This window comes from Dermacentor albipictus, chromosome 4, assembly GCF_038994185.2.
Source record: "Dermacentor albipictus isolate Rhodes 1998 colony chromosome 4, USDA_Dalb.pri_finalv2, whole genome shotgun sequence".
Classification (NCBI taxonomy): domain Eukaryota; kingdom Metazoa; phylum Arthropoda; class Arachnida; order Ixodida; family Ixodidae; genus Dermacentor; species Dermacentor albipictus.
Genome location: NC_091824.1, coordinates 159,447,898 through 159,468,092, shown reverse-complemented (window position 1 = coordinate 159,468,092; position 20,195 = coordinate 159,447,898). Strand labels below are relative to the sequence as shown.

General features: G+C 47.1%; 1 protein-coding gene and 1 long non-coding RNA gene across 2 annotated transcripts in view; one reads left to right on the top strand and one right to left on the bottom strand.

The window, feature by feature from the left end:
• SPR (Sex peptide receptor) overlaps positions 1–20,195 on the top strand; it is a 221,058-nt gene that overhangs the window by 22,077 nt on the left and 178,786 nt on the right. The gene's annotated exons all lie outside the window — the stretch shown is intronic.
• The window catches only part of LOC135915779 (uncharacterized), a 95,059-nt gene that overhangs the window by 66,094 nt on the left and 8,770 nt on the right, over positions 1–20,195 (bottom strand). The window contains exon 2 of the long non-coding RNA XR_010568747.1: positions 2,184–2,294. This is a non-coding gene — a long non-coding RNA (uncharacterized lncRNA). The remainder of the gene's footprint in view (positions 1–2,183; positions 2,295–20,195) is intronic.

Here is a 20,195-nt window from a genome sequence, read left to right as displayed (position 1 = left end):
CGGGCTTCTGTCTCGCGATTCCCTTTGAACACGCTGCACCATCTAGCGGTGCCACCGGGAAACTTAGACTGAACTATATGTGGCATTGGCCCACATTTTCGGTTAGGTCAGATACAGGGAAAGAAACTGGCCTGACAGTGCCAAGAATGCTATTCGTCTAAAAAAATTGTTTTTTGTCTGTAAAAATAAAGGAAGAACACTCTATAGCAAATTCCTGTTCGTCCTCCTTCTGACGTGCCTTATGTTTTTCCTCATCCTTCACTACCTCTACACGAACGCGCACTCGCTCAAACAAAAACACAAAAAAGATCTACTTATCCGATAGGAAAATACGGGATAAGGGCCGCCTGTCTGCTGGTGTGAAGACGGACGCCGGTTCAGACGACGGTGCACGCGCCTTGACTCAGCAGAGGCGACCAAGCCAAGCAAAACGAAAGTCGCTCCCATCCCACTGTGACCCGTTAGAGACGGGATAACTAATGCTTCCCGGTAATTTACGATGCCCTCTCTGGGCGTTGCTGTCAGTTTCGCCGACGTCGAGCGACTCGCAGCCACTCGATGGCCTGAAACCACTCCACGCCGAAGGCAGACGTGCGTCCTCATTGTCGGAGACTGCTGGTGCCGGTGCCCGAAGAAAAGTGCTGACTCACGTCTGCGAGATACGCGCGCGCACGCACACACCACTGCCGCGTTTCGCCCTATGGAAAAACTTACACGTACTACGCCACTCGCGCATCCATTTTTCCTCTACGGTCCTGCATCTGGCTCCCTCACTGTAGAAACGCGGCGTTGCCGTAGTTATTTGTATTGACAAATCGTGTTCAGGGGACTGTGAGGAACAAAACCCGCATGAAGGATGTGCTATCGCAAAAAAAGAACACTGTGCAGAGCTGACGTCATCTGCAAACCATGCGCATTTGCAAACCGAACAGGCAGACACAGTGAACGCTTTCCCATTACGATAATTTTATGCCTGCGTGAGGTGGGATTCGACTTCACCAAATCGCATGTTAACTGTTGAGACAAATAAGCGCATTGGCTTTGCATGCATAAACTGTGTGTATGTGTGTGTGTGCGTGTCAGATTTCACACTATTGCACACTATTGTGTTTGGCGTTTCATTTTTTTCACCCTTCGGCTCGAGTATCAAATCAGACCTGCAAAATATAGCCAATGTTCTCAACTTTGAATTAAGGACATATCTGGCTCTTTCCATATAAATACATGCGCTACCCTTTCTAACTGTGCTACATTAATTCACAGTGTTTACGGAAAATAAGTAACTAAAATTCGACCTACTAAGTTGTAACAAATAACAATAAGAAATGCATAGACCTAGTTATTGCCAGATACATATTACAGTAGGCTCCAGCCTCACATCACCCTTCCAATGGTAGTAAAAACATTTCTTTTTTTAAATAGCTTGTTTCCTGACTGGCTTATGTATCACTAAGCAAGCAGTCGAGCGAGCTCACATGCCGAAAGTGTTCTTTATGCAATCTTTATTCTACTCGCATATTTGAGTTGAATACTACGCACAATATGGCAAATATACAATGGAAGGTGGTTTTGTGCAATTCGAATGCAGCGAGGATGTTTGCTTACACAGTTTGTTTTAATTACGTCGATAGCAGCTATAAAATGTCATCAGTTGCGTGAGAACTGCGTTATGATGTTTTATCGTACGGCACATTGTTAAAATTTGGCATATTGTTGCGATATCGTTGTGATGCTAAAACTACAAATGTAAGCCGTCCAAACTGTCACGAACGGCACTATGGGGTACCAACCTATTCTTGCGCTGAATGCACGCGGTGCTGTAAAAGGGAAACATGCCATAGTTCCCTTTGTCAGGACGTGACCAGAGGAACGCCGTTGTTGTGGCCAAAACGATGCAGCTAAAGTTGCCTTGCACATTTGTTTTTCATGCTCCGAACGCTTGCTCCCTCAAGATATTCGGTGGCCTTCACTGGGACGTTAGTGTTATCTGCAACAATGTGGTATATATTGTGATAGTGACCATTCCTAGGTAAACGGGAACCTATTGGGTCAGGGACGAGTAATTGTTCTCTACGGCTGTTCTACGTATTTTTCAATTCTATTTCATCTTTATTTGTCTTCTTTTCCTATTGCAGGACGAGGCTGGTACTAGTGGGACGATGTGTATGGGTAAAACAACTTACCTCATAACTGTCTTTAGCTTGATGGTGAGCAGGCCTGTGGTATCCGCATCTCTGGAGTCTCTGAGGATTTATCCATGGCCGACTGGAATTCGGCCGCTTCTTTCTGCATCACTGCGCGGTAGTGTGAAAAGGCAAACAAAAAAAAATATATCAAGGGGGCGAAGAATGCGAGAACTGAAGCGAAAACAAAGCATGACATAGAGCAGACCGGATGGATTCCACTGTTGTGGAAGTCCCGCGAACAGCCAGAGCGGCGAAAATAATCGTCCATCTGATGACTCCAGGCTACCCGGCGGGATTCCTTCCGTGTTGAAAACAGATCACCACCATACTGATCGGAACACACCGACGAGGTCCCGCATTCTTTTTATTGTTTACTTCTTTCGATTTATTTTGGGCTGTTTAGTTTTGTTTTGTGCTTTCTGTGGGTAAGGAACGCTGCCACGCCATCGCTCGACCTGGGGCCCTTTTTCTTTTATTTGTATGCGTTAAATAACTTTTCATTTGTTGTAAGTTTTTGGAACATGTTTGCTTTTGATGTTGGCTGATTCTGACTCAAAAGTAATTGGCGTCTTGCTTGAAGGATTAGTTTTGTTCAAATTTCGATTCTTCTATCCAGAAAAATAACATTTTCCAGTTTGCGTCACCTGTGAAGTTGTGATAAATCTGCACCTAACCCTGTGACAAATTTCCTGAAAATATAAAGAAAACTGTTGGTCTTACAGTTCATATCGGGAATACATTTCCACTGATAACAAAAAAAAAACGACGAACTTTGGCTAACTTGGCCATTGAAATATGAGCGAAAGTTAAAGAGGAAGTTAAACGAACTTTCTGCAAGTCTGTGAAATGAAAACAAAACGAAATAGCTTTACGTATTTTGCTAGACCCTTTTACAAAAAGCTTCAAGAAGAGGAAAGGATAGCGTCGCCTATCGCCTAATATTTTTGGTACACCGATCTAGGTCAGTATTTTGGTTCGAAGAAGAAAAAAGCATGGAAAACATCATGAACGCAGTCACTGAAGCGAAAAGTTCTGATGTGGAATGTAGGTTCCTCAGCCCAGTGAAATAACTTAAACGGCATTCTAACCAATTGTTTTTTTTTTTTCAGTTTAGCCCCATCCAAAGTATAGAACTTTTTTCCCAGACAGAAGACAGTGCTGAGTGCTATTCGGACTAACATTATTTTATCGCTCTTTTCTCTCGCTACGCGTGAGTAAGCAGCAAAGCGAACAAAAGAATGTGTGTTCAACCAGAACTATCTGTTTTCCGCAGTGGTGAGCTCGACAAAACTTACTTTAGTTTAGAGCATTTCATTCCGTTAACGAGGATAACCTCAGTGTATCGTATACGGGCGTATTAGTCATTTTAAAGAAACTTTCTTTTTATTTTCCGTATTGCCGGTGGTCCCTGCAAGCACTAGTATGTGTCGCGGGGAAAAATGCATTGGAACGTGCCAGTAGGCTATGTAATACCTGCATGCATGAGCAGGAAGTTGGGGGGGGGGTGAGAGAAGGGGGAGGGATGTATGCTAAATACGAAAAAAGAAACTGTAGAACGTGATATGCTCAGCTATAGCACGTAGATAGACATCTTTAAGAATCAGGGCACGTATCCCAACAAATCTTACTTTTGAAGTATTCGAATAAGAACCGATGCCAGCCACAGTCGCCATACAAGACGTATTATTAGCGAAACCTGCGGGCCAGCGGCACAGAGCATTTGCGAACGAAAAGGGCCCAGACACGCAAGGCTGTCCACTCTTTTTTGGAGAGCACCACCAGCTGGTTCAAGAGAATACACTCTTATATTGAGTGAAATTTACTTGAATAGCACATCGCATGCATCGCATGTAATTTATCTGATGATATGACGATATGTGTGAAAACCTAACGACAAAGGTTACCAGGCAGCGTTTTTCTATATCGTTAAATAAATACCACGCTGGCCAAGACGCAAAGAATATTGACAAGGCCAGATCCCAGGCCCTCGAGTGGTGCGTGTCACAAGGGAGCTCACGTGTTTTGTCAACCCGTCCACGAGACGCGGGCACCAGGAAACATAAGTGTGCGGCCGAGGGCGAGAAAGCATGAGTGACGTAACGTGGCAGTGCGCAGATGTGTGTGCGGGGCTGTGTCCGTGAGTGCACAGCATGGTCTGTGGGAGAGGGAAAATGACGGGAGCACGTCATCAAAGGTGCAACCGACACTGTGCTCCCAATTGTGCTGTTGATTTCAGTATAGCGTCCTTGGTAGCCGTTGCGACCTGTTCCCGTGTTGTAGCCGATGCTACAAGGACGACGATGAAATATAGATTACTTATTTAGTTGTGGAAGATGTAAAACGTGGCAGCTGGAAGAGCCGGCCATCCCAAGATCTTAGCTTACAAAACAACAAAAATGTAATGAAATTACGAAACGTTACAAATATGTTTTTTCCATGGATTTTGGAGAAAAACAGAGATGCCCACCATAACTTGACTTCAAATCTTAATAATGCTGTAAACAGATTATTTTGAGTGTTGTCCACCGATAGTCACCTTTGCGAAGCTCGTTGTTCTACCTCTGTTTCCATTTTTTTCTGTCCTTAGTTTAGTTTGTTAAAGTAATTAGCCATTAATATCCTGATTTCAATAAAGAGCTCCAGATGGTAGCAGAAACCTCGTTAACTGACTTCCTTCTTCGTGTTTGTCTAGTCCCTTGAGATGATTCCCCGCTAGAAACGCATCCGTTTAGTCGGTCAACGCCTCAAAACAAAACCTCGCACGTATTTGCGATAAACTTTAACTTGTACTTATTGGAAAGCGAAAACATTGTTCGGTTGACGTTCATAGGGCACTAAGGGTTTCTCGCTCTCCATAGGTCAAGAGACTGTGTTGCCGGTTGACCATTTGTGTCCCTTCAAAGTTCACAGGGTTGGCGGCCAACTTTTGGGATGCATCTGAAGATACTGCACGCGAGCACGTCAGCTAATATGCGCACTGCATGTTCTCTGCTAGTGTGCATGCAACTGCTGGATAATATCGAGTGCACATCGAGCAACACAGCTACATCGTTCCGTACCAGACGTCCATAGTTTTTTTAGAGGAACTCACGTAATAATTTTAACATTTCAACGCATCACTCCGCTCAGTACACCTATATTAAGTTGGCGCGCATTTACCAAAGTGGCTGAATGACTGTGATATTGTATTGCTTAACAAAAGACCGCGCGTTAGATTTGCGCAAGCGGCGACCGTATTCCGTATAACGTGTTGTAGCGCAAGCGCTACTACACGATGATGTAACCAGCGCGAGAATTGACACGAAACACAAACAGAAGCGACCAGGACAAACGCTGACCTTGTCGCTACTTGTTGTGTTCCGTGTCAACTATCGCACTGACTATATTATCATGGAATACCAACTAGCCCGGTCTACACCTTGCTGCCGCACGGACATAAAGAAGGCACATTAAACAACTCCCAGCGCAAACTTACGACCACAGGTGGCGACAAAAGTTGAGAAAAGTGTTGTTGGATGTTAGCGTAGTGTTGTCTCACGTGCCTTCTATATATATCGACGTCGTTGTACCTCCTTCCTGGAACCTACGCGGGCACCAGCGATTGCACTGGAACCTTCTACGGGTCATGTATAAAAAGTCACAGTTTCGCCCGAAATGCGAAGCATCCATTGCGATAGCAAATTAGTAGAGGGCTAGACGAAATATGGATAGTAGTTTTATTAGCCGCGTAAGCTTGGAAACATTCGCTTACTAACTGAATAGCCAACCATGGTGTCATCGCACAGTAGCAAACAGGAACACATCACACTCGATGAGCTCGGATACTCGCTGTCAAAACGCTGGTGTCAGCAAACGCAAAAAGAGCCGCGCACAAAATGACCTTCGTGCTGTCTATCGTTTAAACGCAAGAGTGACAAGACAGCAGCGCGCAAAAATGTATGAACCGCCCGGCCGTGCTAAGCACGCACTTGGCCTGCACTGCCTCCCCGCTTTTCTGCATATAGAGCGCACGAGATTACGCCGCAATCGCCACTTCCTCTTGCGCCCGGTGCAGTTCCTCTTGCGCCCTCCCTCCCATCCCGCTACGGCCTTTCGCGCGACGGAAGACGGTGCGTTTGCTCTCCACTTTCTTCCTTAGTGCATGCCAGATTTAGCTGCGATCGCCGGCTGATACTCGCACGCTTTCACTCGCACATACAGTATACGACGCGCGGTGACGGTTTTATCACCCTTGGATTTATACGGAAATTCACAGCGACAGTGACGCTGATGCCGACGGGAGAAGGCCACCTGGAGTGCCCATATAATAGCTATCGCAATAAAAGCCGAGGCGTGTTTAGGAAATCAACAGTGCAAAACAGGCAAGGACGAAGGAAAAGGAGACCGCGACACTGGCGCTGACTCACAAGTCAAGTTTATTTAGAAGAAAGTGTTTTAAATTTTTTTAAGGGCTTTTAAGTTTTTCCTCAGGACACTCAAGAAAAGTAAAAACCGGCATTGTGTGAGCCGCGCTGCGCACGGTGTTTCAGAAGACATGTGAGCATCCGTTGAGGGAGGGTTTGCTTGCCCTCATTCAGAGATTACAGAACGCTGTCTACCCGGAAAGTGAAATCTTTAGGACCTGTCGTAATCTTATTAAGTGGGTAAAGGGTACTAATAAGGTAAAGGGAAAATCAAGGGTTTCCACGCGCAATGATAAAAGAGCGGTAGTGGTGCCATATTTGCACAAATTTTCGCAGTTCTTGAAGAACGCGTCTAGCATGTATGGGATGCGTGTGGTCATGTCCGCGCCCAACAAACTTGGTATGATTTGTTCCAGTTTGCAAAAAAATTATTGGGCCGTGGCAAGGCGTGCAGGTTCTGCTCCCAGAAGTTAAAAAAGAACAGATAAGTTTTATGTAGGTCTTCCGTTGTGTACAGGTTGCCTCTGTCATGTGGAGAAGTTTATGCGGGCCAGACCAGCCTATCCGTGAACATTAGATTAAAGGAGCACACGTCATTATTAGAAGGTACGGGAGCCTTGTACTTGCGTTTGCATTGTAGAGAGTGCGGGTGCCGACCGTTAGCGGAAAAAACATTGTCTGTTTGTTCCGGCATAAATATCAAACTACAAGGGAGATTACGGAAGCTTTTTATATTTATATGCAAGGGGAAATGTGCGCCAGTCGACCGTCTGTCACACTTAGCAAAAAAGAATTGACATATTTGGAAGAAAGTATTCCACGGTATATTGTTGTTAAGTTTGATAGGGAACTTTTCTGTTGGGTTTGTGGTCTATATTTTATGTTTTGACGCACTCGTTTTATCCACGTTATGACGCACTGATGTTTTCCACGTGTGTTTTGACAAGCCACCAGTATGGTTCCTAATACGCGTGCAAAGTCGCTTAGTTGTTAACATGTTGGCCTGTGTTGGGCTGTGCATATAAATGTGACTTTCCTCAAAATAAACTTCACTTGTGAGACAGCGCTAGTGTCGTGTTCTTCTTTTCGTTCGTCCTTGTCTGGTTTGCGAGATAATTTCCGTAACATGAATCACCAGCAACTCACTCAAGTTATCCTTCTCGTAAAAGCCGACGCGCTTGTCCTGCAGACCAGATTTCCGACAATCGCTGACTCTGATTGCCGCTATCGTTGTGCTTAAGTGTTGCATATATTGCTGGGCACAAGTTCGCCCAATAAAGAGTTAAATTTGTAACTCACAGTTTCACAGGACGCAACGCTATGAATGATAGACATAATCAGCAGCCCATTTTGTGTCCACTGCAGGACGAAAGCCTCTCCCTGCGATCTCCAATTACACCTGTCCTGTGCCAACCGATTCCAGCTAGCACCTGCGAATTTCTTAATTTCATCACCCCGCCTAGTCTTCTGCCGTCCTCGACTGCGCTTCTCTTCTCTTGGCACCCATTCTGTAACCCGAATGGTCCAACGGTTATCTAACCTGCGCATTACATGACCTGCCCAGGTCCATTTTTTTTCTCTTAGTGTCAATTAGAATATCGCCTATACGCATTTGCTCTCTGATACAAACCGCTCTCTTTCTGTCTTTAACGTATTGCCTAGCACTTTTCGTTCCATCACTCTTTGCGTGGCTCTGAACTTGTTCTGGAGCTTCTTTGCTAGTCTCCAAGAAGCTGCCGCCTATGTCAACACCGGTAAAATGCACTGATTGTACACCTTCATTTTCAATGATAATGAGAAGCTCCCAGTCAGGAGCTCACGATATCTGCCGTATGCTGTCCAACCCATTTTTATTCTTCTATGAATTTCCTTCTCATGATCAGGGTTCCTCGTGATTAATTGACCTAGGTAAACGTGCTCCTTCACAGACTCCAGAGGCTGACTGGTGATCCTGAACTCTTGTTCCTTTGCCTGGCTATTCATGATTATCTTTCTCTTATGCATGTTAATCTTCAACCCCACTCTTGCACTCTCCTTGTTAAGGTCCTCAATCATTTGTTGTAACTCGTCTGCAGTATTGCGAAATAGAACACTGTCATCGGATAACCGAAGGTTGCTGAGATATTGTTACGGAAGGATGAAAGAAGACAGAGGAAGAAGAAGATCGCGAGACGCTGGCTGCTGCGTGTTGTTGGTGGTCAGTCATCTTGTCTACGCAGTCTCACCCTGTATATATATTGTAAATACAGTCTTTATATGCTCCTAACATCACGTAACATGTTGGTGGGTTGTGGGGGGTACCACGGCCGAAACGAAGCCCCGCAGCGGACGTCGCATCACCGTCCGCACCATGAATAACGGTGAGCACGCAGTATCAATGCCGTTGCCGCCTCCAACGTCACCGTCGACACCTACGTCGCTGTCGCCTTCGGTTGTGCAACCTAAGGATCCTTGTACTTCCTGTGGGACCAATGGCGCCGACGTTCAAGAGTGGTAGCTATGTATGAACGCGTCAGTGGAATCAACAGATGGGACCCTAAGCTTATGCTACCCGACCTGTTGTTCTACCTACGAGGCATGGCAAAGGTGTGGTACGAAAACCGCGAAGAGGAGCTCACCAGCTGGGACAAATGCAAAGAGAACTTGGTAGAGTCGTTTGGCAAACCAGCCGGCCGTAACATTGCCACAAAGCAGGAACTGGCCTCCCGTGTCCAATCCCCCACGGAGTCCTATGTCTCGTACATCCAGGACGTGCTGGCACTTTGTCGTAAAGCCGATCGCGACATGACAGAAGCTGAAAGGGTCGGTCACGAGCTTAAGGGCATTGCTCACGACGCCTTTAATCTGCTCATGTGCAAAAGCTGTTCTACAGTTGATGCCATCGTTAAAGAGTGCCGACAATTAGAGCAGGCAAAAAGCCAACGCGTCTTGCAACCATTCGCTAGACTTCCCAATACTGCCTCAACGTTGACGTGTGAAGATCAACCCGCACAGGAGCATGCGTCGCCATCCGAGGACGTGGTGCGAATCGTTCGACGTGAACTGGATGCGATGGCACCCGCAGCTTTCTGTTCGCGTAGCCCTGATGCTAACACATTTTCGGTTCCCCTCGTACAAGTCATCATTCAACAGGAACTTGAGAACATTGGATTACATTCTGTTTGTGCTGTCGCTAATCCCAGAGCTAATGAACGCCCTTCTACTATTTTGGCCCCACCCCGATGCTTCTCTCCACCTTATCGCAACCCGACTGAGTGGAGAAATGTGTACGGCCAGCCAATATGCTTCACCTGTCGCCGCATTGGTCATGTCGCTCGATACTGTCGCAACTCGTGGCCCTCAACACCTCGCACGCCGCCAAATCTGAGGCATTTCAATGGAAATGCCCACAATATTTCGCCCACCGCCGAGTCCAACAGCGCCAACTCTGCTAGGAACACGTGGTACAATCGCTCACCATCACCGCGCGGACACCAATCGCGCTCACCGCAAGCACGTCGCCCATCTTCCCGTTCGCAGCAGCCACGTCGCCTTTCATCCCCTGTACCTTTTCGGCGCAACTTTTTGGAAAACTAACAAATGCAGCCCTCGGAAGTGGTGCTGCATTGTCTACTACTGCAGCAAATTCTCTGTCTGTGCCCACAAGGAGAAGCATAATTGACGTTAAAATAGACGGCGTACTCGTCCAAGCCCTCACCGACACTGGAGCGCACGTTTCTGTGATGGGTGCTATAGCTTACGTAGAGGTTTAAAGAAGGTCCTCACCCCAGCAGCTGCTCTAGTGCTTCGTGTGGCCGACGGGGGCGTGCTGGTTGTTCTTGGAATGTGTAATGCGCGTTTAAGTATAGCCGGCCGCCCTACTTCTGTTCTGTTTGCTGTGATCGACAACTGCCCTCGTGAACTTAACCTTGGATTGGACTTTTTATTCACTCATTCTGGTCTCATCGACTGCGCGACCGGTTTATTCAGTTAGAACTGCCTCAACTCGCCGATGGTCCGAGCACCACCCCAGCGCACTTGTGCTCGCTTCACGATGTGCGTCTGCCACCCGAGGCAGTTATTTACGTCACTTTGACCGTTCAGCCACAGGTTCCTGACGGGGAATATGTGCTTCACCCTATCGTCGACGTGCTTTTGAACCGGAACGTTGCTGTTCCGTATACGCTAGTCACGGTTACTAATAACGACGTCGTTCTACCGCTTCTGAATTTCAGGCTGTGCCCTCAAGTGATCCCGGCCGACATGTTCTTGGCCAGTGTTTCTAGTGGTTCCGAATTTGACATTGAGAATCTGAATGCGGAGAGTAATTTCTTGGCGCCAATTGCAGCGCCCAGCTCTGGTTCCTTAACGGATGACCTTGCGAAAATGATTGCACCTGACCTCACCTCAGCACAGGCCACGGACATACGTCTCCTGCTTGAATAGTACAGTGACATCTTTGATTTCGGCGACAGGCCTTTAAGACAAACATCTGTCGTTTACTACCGCATAAACATTGGAGACACGAATTCTCTCCGTCGGTTTTCCTATCGGCTATCGCATGCTGAAGGTCGAGTCATCCTATGAGAAGTGGACAAAATGCTCCGCAAAGGGGTCATCGAGCCATCAGACAGCCCCTGGGCTGCACCTGTCGTCCTTGTGAAAAAGAAAGATGCTAACTGGCAGTTTGGAGTCGATTATCGCCACTTAAACAAGATCACGCGAAAAGACGTCAACCCCCTACCATGCATTGATGACGCTTTGTACTGCTTGCACGGAGCTAAATACTTCTCGTCCATCGATCTTCGATCCGGCTACAGGCAGATTTCAGTTGATGAAATGGACCATGAGAAGACGGCCTTCATCACACCGGATGGCTTATATCAGTTCAAAGTCATGCCCTTCGGCCTATCCAATGTTCCTTCTACATTTGAACGTATGATGGAGTCTCTTCTGATAGGCTACAAATGGACCCCCTGTCTTTGTTACCTTGACGGCGTTATTGGTTTTTTTCTCCCACGTTCATCAGCCACCTTACCCGACTCACTGCCATTCTTGCGGGCTTCTCAAAAGCCGGCCTCCAACTGAGCTCCACGAAGTGTCAATTCGGGCGCCGTAAGATTACCGTGTTGGGACACCTGGTTGACGCGTCCGGTGTTCAACCAGACCCGGAAAAAGTTCGCGCCATACGCAGTTTCCCTGGGCCACGTTCTGCTTCTGACATGCGCTGCTTCGTCGGCCTGTGTTCTTACTGTCGCCGTTTCGTTCAAAACTTCGTCGACGTTGTTCGGTCTTTGATAGATTTTCTAAAGAAGAACACGCCATTCTCATGGGGCCCGGAGCGGGCTCACGCGTTCGCCGCCCTTATCGGTCTTCTGACCACCCCTCCCATACTTGCCCACTTTGATCCATCTGCACCACGTGAAGTCCATACTGACGCAAGCGGTCATGGCATCGGCGCAGTTCTCTTCCAACAACAGGATGGTACCGAGTGCTTGATAGCTGACGCCAGCCGCCTATTGCCACCAGCCGAGATAAATTACTCCATCACCGGGTGGGTGTGCTTGGCTTTAGTTTGGGCTGCCACTAAGTTCCGGCCATATTTGTACGGCCGCACATTTTTGGTCGTTACAGACCGCAACGCACTCTGCTGGCTGTCTTCTCTCCGGGACCCGACAGGGCGGCTTGGTCGCTGGGCTTTGCGACTCCAGGAATTTTCATTTATCGTCAGTTACAAGACTGGACGCCTCCACAAGGATGCTGACTGCCTCTCTCGTCACTCCATGGATCTCCCTGATCATGCTGCGCATGATCCGGTGACCTGCGTCCTGGCTTTTACTGATATGACCGACATGCGCGCTGAACAACAATGCGATGAACCCTTACAGTCCATCATTGGCGGAGTGTAATCTGGAAGCACTGACGGCACGTGCTGCATGTTCGTGCTGCACGACGGCATCCTCTACCGCCGCAATATGACCCCTGACGGCCCTGAGTTGCACCTTGTCCTTCCTCGTCATCTGTGCTCCATCGCTCCCGAACAACTTCACGATGCACCGCCGGAGGGACACCTTGAAGTTTTGCGTACATACGACCGCGAACGACACCGTTTCTTCTGGCCGGATCACTACCGCTATGTGCGTCGCTATGTCGCAACTTGCGAATTGTGTCAGCGCCGGAAGAAACCTACCCTGCCACCTGTCGGACGACTCCATCCAATTGAAGTTCCCTCGGAACCGTTCTTTTTTTTTTTTGCATAGGCCTTGACCTGCTTGGCCCTTTTCCGACGAGGACTAGCGGGAAATAAAATTAAATTATGGGGTTTTACGTGCCAAAACCACTTTCTGATTATGAGGCACGCCGTGGTCGGGGACTGCGGAAATTTTGACCACCTGGGGTTATTTAAATAGCACCTAAATCTAAGCACAGGGGTGTTTTCGCATTTCGCCCCCATCTAAATGCGGCCACCATGGCCGGGATTCAATCCCGTGACCTCGTGCTCAGTAGCCGAACACCATAGACACAGAGCAACCACGGCGGGTGACTAGAGGGAATAAGTGGATCACCATCGCTGCTGATTACGCGACACCCTAGGCGATAAGAAAGGCGTTGCCGACTAGTTGCCGACTAGTTGCGACTAGTTGCGTTGCCGACTAGTTGCCGACTAGTTGCGACTAGCTGCGCACGTCGCCGATTTTCTCCTTCATGACGTTATTCTCCACCATGCAGCGCCTCGACAGTTAGTTACAGACCGCGGCCGCTTGTTCTTGTCTAGAGATGTCGAAGACATCCTCCGCTCTTGTCCCACTGACTACAAGCTGTCCACCGCCTACCACCCACAAACGAACGGTATTACGGAACGTCTCAACCGAACACAGAGATGCTGTCGATGTATGCCTCCAACGATCACCGTGACTGGGACGCCACATTGGCCTTCATGACGTTCGTGTATAACTCGTCCCGACATGACACCACAGGATATTAACCCTTTTATCTTTTGTATGGTCGCGACCCCACATTGCCGTTTGACACCATCCTCCTTTCTGTGCCACATGTTGCAATCGGGTACGCTCGTGAAGTCATCGATCGCACTCACGTGGCACGTCAAGTCACCTGATCTCGTTTACTAGCCTCGCAGCATATACAAAAAAGCGTCATGACCGGTGCCATCGCGATGTTAAGTTCGCGCAAGGTGCTTGGGTGCTCCTTTGGTCACCATGTCGTCGGGTTGTCTTCTCCCAGAAGCTTCTCTCTCGCCACACAGGGCTTTATGAAGCGCTACGTCAGGTTAACGACGTAAATTACGAGATTGAACCGCTACAGTTTGATGCGTCCTCAGGTCCGACGCCTATTGACGTCGTGCATGTTTCGTGGCTGAAGCTATACTTCGCTCGCGATCCTTCGCCTACCATGCCCGAGACGGCGCTTTACCTCCCGGAGGTCTTGTTACGGAAGGATTAAGGAAGACAGAGAAAGAAGATCGCGAGACGCTGGCTGCTGCGTGTTGTTGGTGGTCAGCCATCTTGTCTACGCTTACTCATCCGCCATATATATATATTGTAAATACAGTCTTTATATACTCCTAACATCCCCGTAGCAATATTCGCCGCCCATCCCTTACTCCTAAGCCTTTGCTGTTTAATATTGAATACTTCTTCCAAGCATGCAATGAATAGCATTGGAGAAATTGTGTATCCTTGTCTGACCCTTTTCTTTATAGGTATCTTCCTAATTGTGCAGAATTAAGGTAGCTGTGGAGTCTGTGTAGATATTTTCCAGGATAGTTACGCAAGCGGTATGTACGCCTTGATCACCTAATGCCTCTATGAATGCTGGTATCTCTACCGAATCAAATGCCTTTCGTAATTTGTGAAAGCCATATAGAGGAGTCATTGTACTGTGCGGATTTCTGAATTACCTGATTAATAACATGGCTGTGACTCATTGTAGATTATCTCTTCCTGAAGCCGGCATGTTCACTTGGTTGGCTAAGGTCCAGTGTTGCCCTTATTCTATTGCAAATTAGCCTGGTGAATATTTTATATAATACTGGGAGTAAGCTGATGGACCTATAATTTTTCGATTCTTTAACGCCTCCCTTTCTCTGCATTAGTATAATGTTTATGTTCTTCCAGTTTTCTGGGACCCTTGCATCTTGAATAGACACTTCGCATAGAGAGCCGTCAGTTTTCCAAGCATTATGTCTCCTCCATCTTTAATTAAAAAAATTATGGGGTTTTACCCGCCAAAACCACTTTCTGATTATGAGGCACGCCGTAGTGGAGGACTCCGGAAAGTTCGAACACCTGGGGTTAATCTTTAATTAAATCAACTGTTATTCCATCTTGCCCTGCCGCCCTTCCCCGTTCCATGTCTTGCAAGGCCCTTCTGACCTCATCGCTAGTTATAGGAGGAGTTTCTGTATCCTGTTCATCGCTGCTTCAAATGGAGGTATCCTTACTCCTCTGGGTACTGTACAGGTCAGTATAGGATTCTTCTGCGTCTGTTACTATACCATGGAGATTGCTGATGATATTACCTTGCTTATCTTTAAGTACAAACCTCGTGGTTTGTCCTATTAGAAGTTTTCGTCTATTTTTTACGGCTACTTCAGTCTTTCTAATGTTATAATTTTGAATATCCCTTAGTTTCTCGTTGTTGATCAGTTTTGAGAGTTCCGCGAATTCTATCTGATCCCTTGAGTTGGACATTTTCATTCTTTGTCATTTCTTTATGAGGTCATTTGTTACTTGGGAGAGCTTACCTACTTGTTGCTTTGGTGCCTTGCCTCCCAGTTTAATTGCTGCTTCTGAAGCCAGCCTAGTTACGGTCTCATTCATTGCCTCTATGTCATCTTCATTTCTCTGTTCTAAGGCTGCATATTTGTTTGGAAGTACCAACCTGAATTGGTCTGCTTTTAGGCTTACTGCGTCTAGGGTGGCCTGTTTTTTTTTGGCCAATTTCACTCTCTCTCTCTCTCTCTCTCTCTTGAAAGTGAGCTGAATCCTAGCCCTCACTAATCTATGATCACTGCACCCCCCACCCCTCCTTTACCCTACCTAACATTTGTACATTCTGTACTACGCTGAGATCAGCAGAAAGTAGGAATTCAATTTCCTTTCTTGTTTCCCCATTAGGGCTTTTCCAGGTGCACCTTTTGTTCTAACGCTTCCTGAAGAGGGTGTTCATTATTCACAGTTCATTGCCTTCCATTAATTCTACCAACATCTCCTCTCGAGTGTTCCTAGAATCCATGCCGTAGTTGCCAAATGCTTGTTCATCAGCTAGCATTTCCCCCACTTTTGCATTGAGATCGCCCATGACTACAGTATACTGAGTTTGCACGTTTTGCATCGCTAATTCAAAATCTCCATAAAACTTCTATTTCTTCATCATCTTGGAGCGTAGGTTTGTATGACCTTTATTCTATACCTCCTATTCAGCTTTAATACAACTACTGCTACCCTTTCATTAATTCTGTAGAATTCATCAATGTTGCCCGCTATGTCCTTATGGATTAGGAATCCTAGTCCAAATTGCTTCTAATCTCGTAGTGCTCTATAGCAGAGGATGTGGGCATTAGTCAGAACTGTATTAGCCTCACCAGTAGTTCTAACCTCACTAAAGCCAATGGTATATCAAACAATGCCTGATAAGTCCTCGAAGATTCCTGCTAGGCTAGCTTCACTCGAAAGGTACTTTTGGGGTGGTAAACGTTGCAAGGGTCAGTTTGCATTGGCGGCCTGTCTGGTCTAGAGATTCTCAGCCCACTCTGCTGCGTTCCAGGTCTGACCGCGGCCTTGGTCAGGTGCTCCGCAGATGCTGGGGACTGAGGGCCATTGGTTAATCTAATGAGTCATTTGGGAAAGTAGGAGCATGGCTGAAATTTACTTTTAATGATGTCCTTCTTAAGAAGTATTGCGATGTCATCACTCATCGTATATTAGGCCGTTGTGCTAACCTAAGAGCATCAGCAGCAACGACAGATCACGCTGTGGTTGAAACGCGAGTGCACGTTTACGCGGGAAGGAAAAGTGCGACGCTTCTGCTTCTTCGATCGAAACCTACCCACAATTTTTTTTTTCTGTAGGAGGGCGGCGTTGACACTTGTGTGTCAAATTCTGCGGGGCCTCTTGATAATCTGTCAGCGAGCGTCCCCAAAAGCCACGCGCAGCTCGACGCCCATATCGACCACAAAACCTGCAACCCTTTGCACCCCGACAACTCTCTCCACTCAGGAACTCCTCACCAGCAGGCCCGTCCACACGCAGTCCGCACCAAACTTGCTCAAAGCTTCTCAAGGCTTCTCTGCGTCGACAGAGTGCTCCTGGAAAGTGGAAGGCGCTGCCCTTCACGGCGCTGCTCTTTCTATGCTTCGAAGGTGGCCGCGAACGGAGGTCTCGTGGGGCTCGTGAGGAGGCTGCTGTCTGCCTAACAATACCAGGCAGCGCTGTGGAAGCGTGAAAGTGAACGGAAGCAGCCACTCTAGAGTGTCGTATATAGGCGCGTCTCATGCCAATGGGCTATTTCTCAGTGTTTCTCAGTTTATTGTGTGTGTGCGTGTGTGTGTCTGCGTACGTGAGCGTGCGTGTGCGTTACACGCGCATATTAGCCATGAGTGGCAATTTATAGCCCTCATGTGCACTCAGATCAAGCGTGCAGTGCTCATTCTCTCCCTCGTTTGCTATTCCTTTCCCCTCTTTTCCTTACCCTCAGTACAGGGCAGCAAACGGTATGCTCGCCTGGTTGCTCTCCATGCCCTTCTCATACTTGCTTCCTTTGTCTCTCTCTCTGTAAAAGCCATGCATGATAACGATTTCAAAAAGGTGTTGCAAGCATATTTACAAAATTAACTACGTGAACCTGCTTAAGCTAGGGCGGCGCCATAGTCCAAGTATTGGCAAGAAACCGATGTTACACACACTGCTTCTGCGTTCGGCGGTTCACCTCACCCTAATGATACGCAGTCTTCTCGTCTGCAAGCTTTCGATGAATCGATACAAGTAAATAAATATTAAACAACGTAAGCGTTCTTCATGGTGAAAATAATTTAATTTGCCTCACTTGGCGGTGGGAGTAAAAACGTCTTTATTAAAATAATCACAAAATGGCTTTCGGGCCTAGGTTGAGCTTGCATTTCCTATATTAGGAATCCAGGCACGTTCCAGGATCCAGAATCTGATGTACGAAGATGACTTGTATTCAATTACTTTTCACCTCCTCCAAGTTAAGCTAACGCAAGTGATTAGCAGCACATAGCTTTCTGACGCAGACTATGAAAAATTTAGTGCCATTCCACTCTGTGAAGGTGGATGACCAGCGAATCTATTTAGCGCACGACACATAGGTGACTCAGAATATTGAACAAAGGTACCAGCATATTTATTGCCCTAATCTGCAATCATCATGGCGATGTACGCACGCACACACATTCGCGTATCACCTCTGTTAATAAGTGTGTCTGTCACATAGGACAATGAATGGCTAATACGTACCACCGTAAACGCGGCCTCCCCATTACGACAGCAGAAGAGGAGTGAAATTCTTCGCAGCATTGATGAGCGGCAACGGAGCCAGCTGCTGAAGACGAACGCGCGAGCAGTGGCACTAGCGCGTTTGCGCGGTTGGCGCCGAGAATCTTTTAACAGTCCTTTTCGAAAAAGTTGTACGAAAAAATTTTTTTTCAAAAACAACTGTTCTCACCCTTGAGCCTGGGGCTTCTTTGGGTACCACATGTGACAAGGTAATTCAAGGGCGCGTCATAGGTGCCCTAGTCCACAAGGAGCGTGGAACCTTTCTGCACAATCACCAGAATTGGCATGGTTATATTGCGCTCAGTTTTACACAGACGATGTTAAGGAAGGACAGGACGTGGACGGACGTAGCGCAATTTGCGCTACGTCCGTCCACGTCCTGTCCTTCCTTAACATCGTCTGTGTAAAACTGAGCGCAATATAACCATGAACGTTCACCAACTAGCCCCCTTCATTGCTTTACCAGAATTGGCCCACATGATGGTCTGTTTATGTCAACACGTCGGACGCTTTCTTTTTTTTTCCAGATCATAGCCATAGACAGCTTCGCGGTAAACATGAGTTTTCTCGTTTTTTTGCATTTTATACCCGACGACAGCTTCACACGTTCTGCCATTTCAGTAGCAATACACACGTTCTGAGTATTGCCAGTAGCAATACTCAGCCTAGAAATACTTTGCAGTTACGTGTCCACTCTTGCTAGGCTAACGCGTCAGCCTTACTTTTCAACACGTTTAACTTCGTTAGCGAGGAAGAAGATACAGTAAGCTCCATGCGCAACGCTGGGAGAAATAGCGCCATACCCATGCATGGCTTGCCTTTTTTCGAATGTGTGCTGCGGGGCCCACATATTGCGTAAGCGATGTAGTACCACAGTTGATGTAGTGAAATCTGTCCGCCATTTAGGAAGCTACAGCCAGCGTCAGGCGTTTTCACAAAGACATTCGCACGCTACACGGGTTGTTCACGTGATCACGGCACAACGACACGCTAGCTACAGCAGTGAACACGCGAGCAGGACAAGGAAATGAAGACAACGTGTACATTCCACAAACGCGGCTCCTGAATGACTTGTGCCGCGTCTAGGCTTCGCTTCACTGCACTCTTCTAAGCAGAGAGAGGGAGAGAGATTACTCTGCGCTTGCCTGCCCCTGTCGTGCCCGGCTGCCCTAGATGTCGACCTCTTCAACCGGAGGCACTCCATTTTGAGGCTGCTGGTGACATTGAGGCATGGCTGTTTCTTCCGTTTTTTTTTTCCTAGGCGCGTACTGTCTCGCACTTTGGTACAGGAAAAAAAAAAGAAATACTAGAGTCAGTAATAGAGACCTCTGCCATTTTGCACAAGCATAACCTTAGTCTGGATCTGTCGCTGTTTTTTTTTCGTTTTTCCCCTCTCTCTCACGCACACACGCGTCGCTTTCTCTGCGTCAGTTTAAAATTTTATGTTTTAATTGCAACTATTAGGCATTATGCATGGCGACATACAGTAGACAAAGCTGACAAGACAGTGAAAGTATTCTCAGTTCTCCCATTCCAATTCCATTCCCTCCCATTCTTTTTTTTGTGTGTGTGTGTGTTTGTGCGTGTGTGTGTGCGTGTGTGCGTGCGTGTGCGTGCGTGTGCGTGTGCGTGTGTGCGTGTGTGCGTGTGTGTGTGTGTGTGTGATACATTGATGCAAGATTTACGTAGACCTGGTTATCAATACATTACTAAATGTTTTGAAGATTTCTGCTCTCCGTTTTTTTTCAATGTGTAGAACGTATGACGTGCCAGCCATCGCTCCAACTCTTCACAGGGTATAAGGAGAGCTGAACACGTCAAATTTCACTACGACGTCACTACACAAATAGGGCAGCGTTGATTCCGTTGCACTTCCGCCTGACAGTCGTGTGGCATTCTTAGTGCCTCCTTGAGGTCGTTTGGTGCGTTACCTTTTCATCTGGTAAAGCGGCTTTGCTATTTAGTTTACAAAAACACTTTCACTGGCACTTAAGGATAGATCACTTCCGATTTCCTTTAGAATATCTACATTACTTCTCCGCACTTTCTAAGCCAAAAGAGGTCTGTAGTTGTTTATTTGCTCCCTAAATCTG